This window comes from Scleropages formosus, chromosome 3, assembly GCF_900964775.1.
Source record: "Scleropages formosus chromosome 3, fSclFor1.1, whole genome shotgun sequence".
Taxonomy (NCBI): domain Eukaryota; kingdom Metazoa; phylum Chordata; class Actinopteri; order Osteoglossiformes; family Osteoglossidae; genus Scleropages; species Scleropages formosus.
This window is the reverse complement of record NC_041808.1, coordinates 383,904-392,770: the sequence shown is the minus strand read 5'-3', so window position 1 is coordinate 392,770 and position 8,867 is coordinate 383,904.

Here is an 8,867-nt window from a genome sequence, read left to right as displayed (position 1 = left end):
GTATAGAAAGATTATTCTCACCCATATGTAAGTCACCTTTATGGTTGTAAATATGTGAGTCCCTTTCCTGATTTGCCGAAAAAATAGCCGAAAAAAGACATTAATTTAAAGAAGACATTAAACAGACACCTTCGACAATGGCGTGAGCTAAATAAAAGTTAATAAGAATAAGAAGAATATAATACTAAGAATAATAATAAGAACAAGAATGAATGATGTCGGCTGTCCTTTTACATTACACCCCCTTTAGATTCAGTACCTTTTGTGGCTTTGTGTTAAGCTCTAGATGTACCGTAGATGGCCTAATGAAAAATCTACAAGGTATTTATGAACATAATCATTAATCAAAAGTATTCCACAGTATGTATATGGCAGGCGATATTCAACAAATATCAACATTCAGGACAAAGTCGAGCGTCTTACACTGGGCAGCAAAACAGGTGACAGAATGCAGTGTTGCGGAAGGGCGACACACATGACGCGTGGATACAGTAACTACAGTCGGCCTCACGCCACCAAGCACATCGCTGACAGGACGGGATCTGACATCATTGATAATGTATTACTCTAGTTCTGCAGTTTATTTGTTTCTTTGTCTGATGTATTTGTTTCTTTGCCTTTTGCCTGTGTTCAAGTGCTCTGTGTCACTGTGTGAGAAAAGCTCTGTAAAAATAGCTTGGATTGGATTGGATTGGATTGGATTGAATTGAACTGAACTGAAACACCATCAATGTGCACCTTCCACAATGTCATAGAAAGGATGGTTTCACAACTGGCAGCCAGTCAGACAAATGAAATCTGAGCAGACTCTGTTTTAGCAGCTAGTTATAGCCTAGAAGATGGTCAAAGGATCTGCTCCCCAGTACCTACAGGACCTGATCTCCCCCTAAAGACCAGCAAGAGTTCTGTGCTCCTGAACGTCCGGTCACTTGGTGGTCCCACTCACAAGGTCCAAAACAAAAAATCTGTAGGTCCTCAGTTTTGGCCTCAGTGTGGTGGTATGAGCTCAATGTGTCCCTCAGAGCTGCCGAATCCCATCTCGAACCCATCTCTTTCAGAGCCACTTCTCCGCTGATCTCCTCACTTCCCATAACCTTTCGTCAGAGCTACTCATGTGACGTGTGCCAGTGCAGCAGGATGGTATCGGACAGACAAAATGCATCTCGATAATCATGTGATCATACCAAAAGCTCTCTTTCTGCTGTCAAATTAGCTGTTTACTCTATGTGCTGCTTTTTAGAAAAGTGCAATTTAAGTAAATGTAAATATCACTGTCAGTGGGTCTTCAGTGTAACACAATACTGTTTACCTCTTATGTTTACATTACGTGGCCACATGGCTTCAGAAGGACTGTGACAAACATATTAAGAGCAGTAAACATGTGGTGTCACTCACTTGTGGATCACTGGGAAGCACCTCGCAGGGTTTCATAGCTGTGGTCTGAAACAAAAAGGAGAGTGAATGACTGCAAGTTTCGGAAGAAACTTGGCGGTCAGCGGCATGTTTTCTCACATCACGATCATTATGTCAACGTGTGCTTTCATTCCTCTTCTTTCACCATTCAGCTTGTTTTTCTCACTTCTTCTCGTGGAAGCTGTCGTGGTGGAGTGAGACCGGACGTGGCGCTGAGAGCAGGACAGAGCCCGGGGACCAATCGTGAGGTTGTGTAAGGGAGGGCGAAATGAGAGGGGACGGGCGCCATGTGGAGCAGAGCACTGAGGCTGCTGGCTCACGTGACAGAGGCCGCAGGTTCGAAGGCTTTCATAGCCTCGAGAGGAATGGGAAGCTGTAGCTGAGAAGTGAAGCAGCGTGGAGGATTCCCAGTGGCTCTGCAGGCTCCACGTTGGCAGCACACAGTACGGGCCCAGTGACAGTGCTCGCTAGGACCAGTTCTTCTGCATGCAGTGAAAGAGTGGGTAAAACAGAGTAACACAGGGTACAATGGAGTGCCCTGTGATGTGGAATTACACCAGGAGCTGTTGGGGGAAAAGTGATATTCTGTTACAACCTTCTCCATGCTGCTTTTTTAAGAATGCCTCTTGAGTTTTATCCCCCAGATGACACATAATAGATATTTTCACTACCATCGTATGGGCAGTTACTGCTGTCATTACATAACATCTCAGATACATCTGTTGTTTTCAGTTCAATTCAATTTATTTTTTATAGAGCTTTTCTCACACAGTGACACGGAGCGCTTTAACACCGGCGTAAGGCAAGAAAAACTTGCTTTTTTTGACTCCTTCTGTATTTCATGGTGTTACCATAAAGAATCACAATGTGTTTGACTGGATCCTACGCACACCCACAGGCTGAAAGCTCCCAAGTTGGGTCATGGTGAAGCAAAGCCTAATCCAACAATGCAGGGTGCAGGGCTGGAGGGGGAGGGGACACACCCAGGATGGGATGCTAGTCTGGTGAAGGGCACCCCAAGCAGGACTCGAACCCCAAACTCGCCAGAGAGCGGGACCCAGCCAAATCCACTGCACCACCACGCCACCACATCCCCCCCACCCCTAATCGGCAGGGAAAGAATGTCAAAGCTCAAAAAAAATTGTGAACATCCTTGTAAATCTTTTCAGGACAGCTGGTAACATAGCTGTTAGAGCTACTCCCTTTGGACTCAAAGGTGACAGGTTTGATCCCCACCTCTGGCTGTAGTACCCTTAAGTAAGGTACTTACCCTGAATTGCTCCAGTAATAAAAAAAGAATTACTCAGGTGTATAGATGTCGACACGCAAAGAGAACAGATAATGAAGTGCAAATTAATGGAGTAGACTGGAGACCTGGAGGGAAGTGGCTCTGCCAGTAGAGATGTGACACTGGGGAATCACTGCATGTGTCCCACGTGAGATGTGTCTCTCACTGCTCTCTCGTTGAGACGGACTGTGGGACGGATGAAACTTGAGTGAAACAGTAACACTTAATTTTTCTGTTCTAGATGCCCCCCCTGCTCATGATACATGAGGGGAAGTCCGTCGCTCGGGCTGCTGATTGAACACTTCCTCCCCTGTGATAGGCGCTTTAAGCTTGTCTGGGGAGGTGGCGATGGAGCAGCTTCTTACGATCGCTGCCTCCCGACTGACCACGATACCCTGAACCCTGTACCGGTGTGTTTCTGCCACGCTATTTCCGCACAACTCTGTAACTTCTCTCAGTTCTGAGGGAACTCTTGGTGCTCGGACAATCTTCAGCTCTTGTCATGTCTTCACGATTGTTTGTTTGTTTGCTGTGTGACCGCAGCTGTTTTTTGGTGTGTCCTTTGGGGAAATGAACCTTCTCCCATTCTCCTCAAACCATTTCGCCTGGTGTCTGGAACCGATTCCCACAGAATGATACTGCCACCACCGGGTGTCTTGATAGGAGCTGTGTTTTCGGGATGATCTGCGGTGCTACGCTTGTGCTGCACAAAGAGCTTAGCACCGAGGCCAGAAGGGCCGCTTTCGGTCACTTCCGGTCACATCACACCACAGAATACTGGCTTGGTGGGAGTTCCATTTTTTGTTTTGTAAATCTGCCACGATGCCCAGGTTTGTGAAGTACCTGGCCAGATGTGGGCATGTCATAGGCCTCCTGTTGGCATCCAGAAGTAGCGCCTTCTTCACCCAGGTACTAAATAGTTCAGAATACTCAGTTTTACCCAGAATCTCTGGTGTGCCAAACTTTCTCACTTTCGTTATAGTGGATTTTACTATTTCATGGGGGATTTCTTTGCAGCGGAAACTTTCTCACTGCCATTCCCCTGACTGGTGCTTTTCTATCACTGTATCCCATATTTACTTCAAATGCTCCTTTGTGTCTGCATTTTGTTAAGAAGTGTACGCCGGTTTAATCTGAACTCATGTAAAGCACCTTAACTGGGCACCATTGGAGTCCATTTAAGTGATTATTTGACTTCTGAAGAAAACTGGTTGAACCACATTCTATTCATCTATTTCGTAAGCGAAGTGGGGGTGAAAACTTCTATAATTTGTTCATTTTAGGGTTCTTTGACTTTAACTAATTTAAAATAGCCTTGTAGAATTTTTTTCTTTGACATAATGGACTTTTTGTGATGATCAGTGGTGAAAATCCCAATTAAAACTTGATTATTTTTCCAAGTTGTAACATAAAGCAAGTGAAAATTCCAAGGGGATGTATTCTCTCTGTATCCTTTGTTTCTTCATACAGACACCTGACCCTGACTGACCACTAACGATAAGCCAGGCCTAGCAATGCATGATCTCATTAGGGAAAATGACAGACAAATTTGGCATTACATAAACACAAAATAAATAGGGGCATACAGTCAGCCGATAATTATAATAGATTTCGACATGTGAGATCCACGTTTTGGCACAGAGCTAAATCCTTTTAATAAAAACTTAACAATATTTAACACCCGATAAATAAACTCATATATATTTTGAGGTGGCGTTAAAAAAGGTGCAAAATTCACTTCTCAGCAAAGTTATTGATATCAATAATCATTCAAAGCCATTGACTTCAATAACCGATAAAAATCTAAATCTAAATTCTCTCATTGAAAATGCCCAAGCTCATCAGATTCTTCAATAGTCTTCAGAGTTAGGTGTTTCACTCTTTGGCACTTTAGCTGCTTCTGTACTCGGCTGCTTCACTACCTTTTCTCACTTGTCCTTCCTTTTTAATCTAAGCGTTTAATTGGATCATCGGGACTACTCCTGCAATTCGAAAACTGATATGACATAGAAACCGTAGGAAGGAGGTGAGGGTGTAAAGCTGGATGACCATGAAAAGCCTGAATTTCTTTAGCAGCATTAAAGGAAATAACTACATCATCGCCACCAGCAACGTGACAACTTCATGTTTGCCTTGAAATTTAGTTTAGAGATTCTTTTGATTCTTGATGTCTCCTTCTACAGAAGGCATAGAAACACATTCATTTCTTATTTTTTGAGTGCCTTTATTTAACACATTAATAACCAGGTCAAACGATTCATATTATGCATATTATTCAAAGCCACTGAAACTTCTGGTGTTTGTCCCCATATTTTTACTCTTGTTGGTTCCCTAAGAGGGGGGGTGCGGTGGTGCGGTGGTGCGGTGGGTTGGACCACAGTCCTGCTCTTCGGTGGGTCTGGGGTTCAAGTCCCGCTTGGGGTGCCTTGCGACGGACTGGCGTCCCGTCCTGGGTGTGTCCCCTCCCCCTCCAGCCTTACGCCCTGAGTTGCCGGGTTGGGCTCCGGTTCCCCGTGACCCTGTATGGGACAAGCGGTTCTGAAAATGTGTGTGTGGTTCCCTAAGAGCAGGAGGGCGCGGTGGCGCAGCAGGTTTGGCCGAGGCTTGCTCTCTGGTGGGTCTTGGGTTTGAATCCTGCTTAGGGTGCCTTATGACAGACTGGCGTCCTGTTCTGGGTGTGTCCTTACGCCCTGTGTTGCCAGGTTAGGCTCTGGCTCCCTGCGACCCCATACAGGATAAGCGGTTTCAGGTTGTGTGTGTGTGTGTGGGAGTTACTTAATAATATAACCTCTGCTCAGCTCTGAAAGGGCGAAATCAATTTAGATGTTTGGATTCAAGGGACATGTCTCTTACAAATTCAGAATAATACCATTATAACACACAAAAGTTTCCAAAAAGCCTTTAGAATCTCAAAGCTATAATTGAGATGTCTTTTTCATTTACTGGATTTGTTATCACAGGATTTGCTACAATTAAAAAAAAATTAGAAAAAGGATGATGATGATAGGGATGCCCAAAGACAACATTCAAACCAAAAGGTCAACTGAAATTATTTTTTACAGAGTGCTCTTCTCAGCAGACTGATGCAGAGCGGTGAACAACGGATCAATGGTGATAACGTGTGGCTCAACTGGTAAGTAAGTAAGCTGGCTGGCAGCTGAGGAAAGGAAAATAAAAAACTCCTGTGTACAGCAAGGAGCGTAAAAAGTCCCTTGATCTGAATAGCTGATTAAGATCTATTTGGAAGTTGGCTTATAAATAACAAACTTGATGCAGAAAACCAAATTCTTGTGCTATATAAGTATGTTGAAGTGCTGATTTTGTATTGATAAGTATCAAAAAATTGTTAATAAAGTACAGGTTGATAATATGAAAAAAGCAATAATTGTTTTTTTAAAACCTTAATGTGATCAAATGATGCAGTAATTTTCCCTTTACTAAATAATACAGTTTAGTTATGATGCAATTCATCCATCTCCAGCCATTGCTCTTGCTGTCAAAAGGGAATTTGGGAATAAACTACAATTACCTAAGCAGACAACTGCTTTGTTCAAATGTAAAAATAAAAGTGTTTGGATTCATGTGAAACCACAGCGGTTCTACTGTCCTGGAGAAAGTATGACGTTTTTTTTTTTGCTAAAAGCGGTAAAAATGAGATAATCTAATAAGAAGCGAATAGCAATGAAAGCCAGTTCTCGTCGCCTCGGCTGCAATGTAAGAAGAAGGAAAAGCCGAAAACGGTTACAAATAACAAAGCCAGAGCTCATTCTGCTAACAGTCTATGATGAATAAACATCTCTGCTTCAAACACGAAGCAGCAACGCGGGGCGCAGCGTCAGTGTCCGCTGCCACCTGGGAAAAGCCTCTGTGTGTCTGGTCACGCAATCAGTCGCAAAATTTCCAGCTTCGTTTTAGTCATATGCAGAGGATTGTGCGCTGGCGCTTTCTCGGGTTGTACTTGAAACCCGTCATTCGTCCGGCTGTAGCACGGGCACAGCAGTGTACTGTACCATACTACTTACTGTACAGTCCTTACAAGAGAAGCGCATTTTGGGAACGACAGCTCTTCGTGGGGTGCCTGTGCATCTCTCCACATCCTCCTTTAATTGGATGTCATTATCACCTAAAATTAGTCACCTTCCCAACATGACATAGTGGCTTTTCAGCACAGGGTGTGTGTGTGTGTGTGTGTTATTGTTAATTCAGCTGTTAGGGCTGACTGTAAGGCCTTGTGTCGTCTTTACTGCTGTTAACCGCCCTTTCCCTCAGAACACACTGCTGACACGCCCTTCTCAACACATAATGTCCTGTACAAGATGGCACAGAGCTGTCGTGTGCTTTTCCTTGCACCTTTGGCTCACAAAACTAATTATTTGACTGCGACACACGAGTCACAGCGGCACTTGCGCATGACACGCGACGTGAAATGGAGCGACTCCGTGAAGCCCCGTGTGTGGCAAGGTGTGTGAACTAAGGCCCGCTCCGAAAAGGAGGGTCTTTGTTTGGTCCTTCGTCCTTCCAGAAGCTTCTGCTACTTTGCTGTTTGCATCATGGCAGCATCAACAGGCCACCATCCCGCCTTCGTCGGTGGACTTCGCATTCACTGCAGCGTTCGTTTCGTACACAGATGCATGCGTGCGTCGCTTTCAGGCCCTTTGCGCTCGAGAAAAGCAAAACGTGTACTGGGACGCACCGCGAAGCGGCTCGCGCAAGCAAGCCCCGGCGGGGGTCGGAGGGGGGGCCCCTCGGCAACGGCATCATGTAGCAAGCACACGGTGAAATGATGCTCGTCGAAAACTTCCCCAGTGTGTAGCTACACTTTCTCGGTACTGCTCCACACCTGCAGCGTAAAATTCACCACTTGGATGAAGACGACCACAGACAGTAATTTAGTCACTACCGGTATGACATATGTCCATACTGAAAGGAGAGGAAATAACGGTCCCTGTCGAAAATCCTGCTTCCTTGCTCCATGTTCTTCTTCTAATGGAAGAACAATTAGCGGCAAACCTGGGGACACTGTGAGGACACTGTGGGGACAGTGTGGGAACAGTATGTGGGTAGAGGGGGACAGTGCGGGGACAGTGGAGGAACAGTGTGTGGGTAGAGGGGGACAGTGCGGGGACAGTGGAGGAACAGTGTGTGGGTAGAGGGGGACAGTGTGGGGACGATGTGTGGACCATGGGGGGGACACCGGTGTGCATTTCTGAGGTGAAAAACAGTGGGGAAGTAATATAGTGGAAACTCGGTTTGCAAATTTAATTTGCTCCGTGTATTCATTCGCCCTCTGAAATTTCCCCATAAGAAATAATGTATAACAGAATAATTGGTACCACACCCCCAAAAATATTACTAAAAAAAAATCACTTTCCCGAACCAAATCACACAAAATAACCATAGTTTAACCTACCTAACACGACGTTAAATAATATAAAAGACAAATCAATACAATAGAATAAAATGAACATTTGAGCGCACTTTATGAGATCGGTGTACAACTCAACTGCCTCGGCTTCTCACAAATGACGGCTTCGGACACGCTGCGATCACCCGCTAACAGTAACTAAACTGCCTCTCGTTTATCCAAATAAGCAACAACTTCTCTACGTCCTCGATGGCCCGAGACCGTTGCTTTGTTAACACCGACTGTCGCTCCTTTTGCAACACCACCAGCCTTCGCGATTTCTTCCTTATTTGTCGGGATGCTACAGATCGCTGATGCCGACTTGCCGTACATCCTCCTGGCAGCGAGCTCAGACACGCGTACACCACCACGTACGGTTCGGGCTTCCCGATGATTTCCTTCTTCCGTTCTATCGGGATACGGACAACAGGGCTCCTTCTTCTCAGATGCTGCTATTATCTTCTCGGGTGACGTCATCGTTGCTTACGTACGTAGGTACGCCAAAGAAAATCACAAAGAATTTCTCGAACGCGTGCGCGAGAGCTCTGGATACGAGACGTTCACAACAACGTATACAAGTGATGCTTGGCGGAGGGTATTCGTTGTCTCTTGGGCTGCTCCCCCGATGCTTCGTACGGGTTCAAACAGGATGTTCGTGCTCGGAGGCGATTTTTCGAAAACCGAAGAAGTTTACGAACACACGATTTATTCATGAACAGAATCATACGCACTTTGAATGTTCGAATACCGAATTCGACGGCC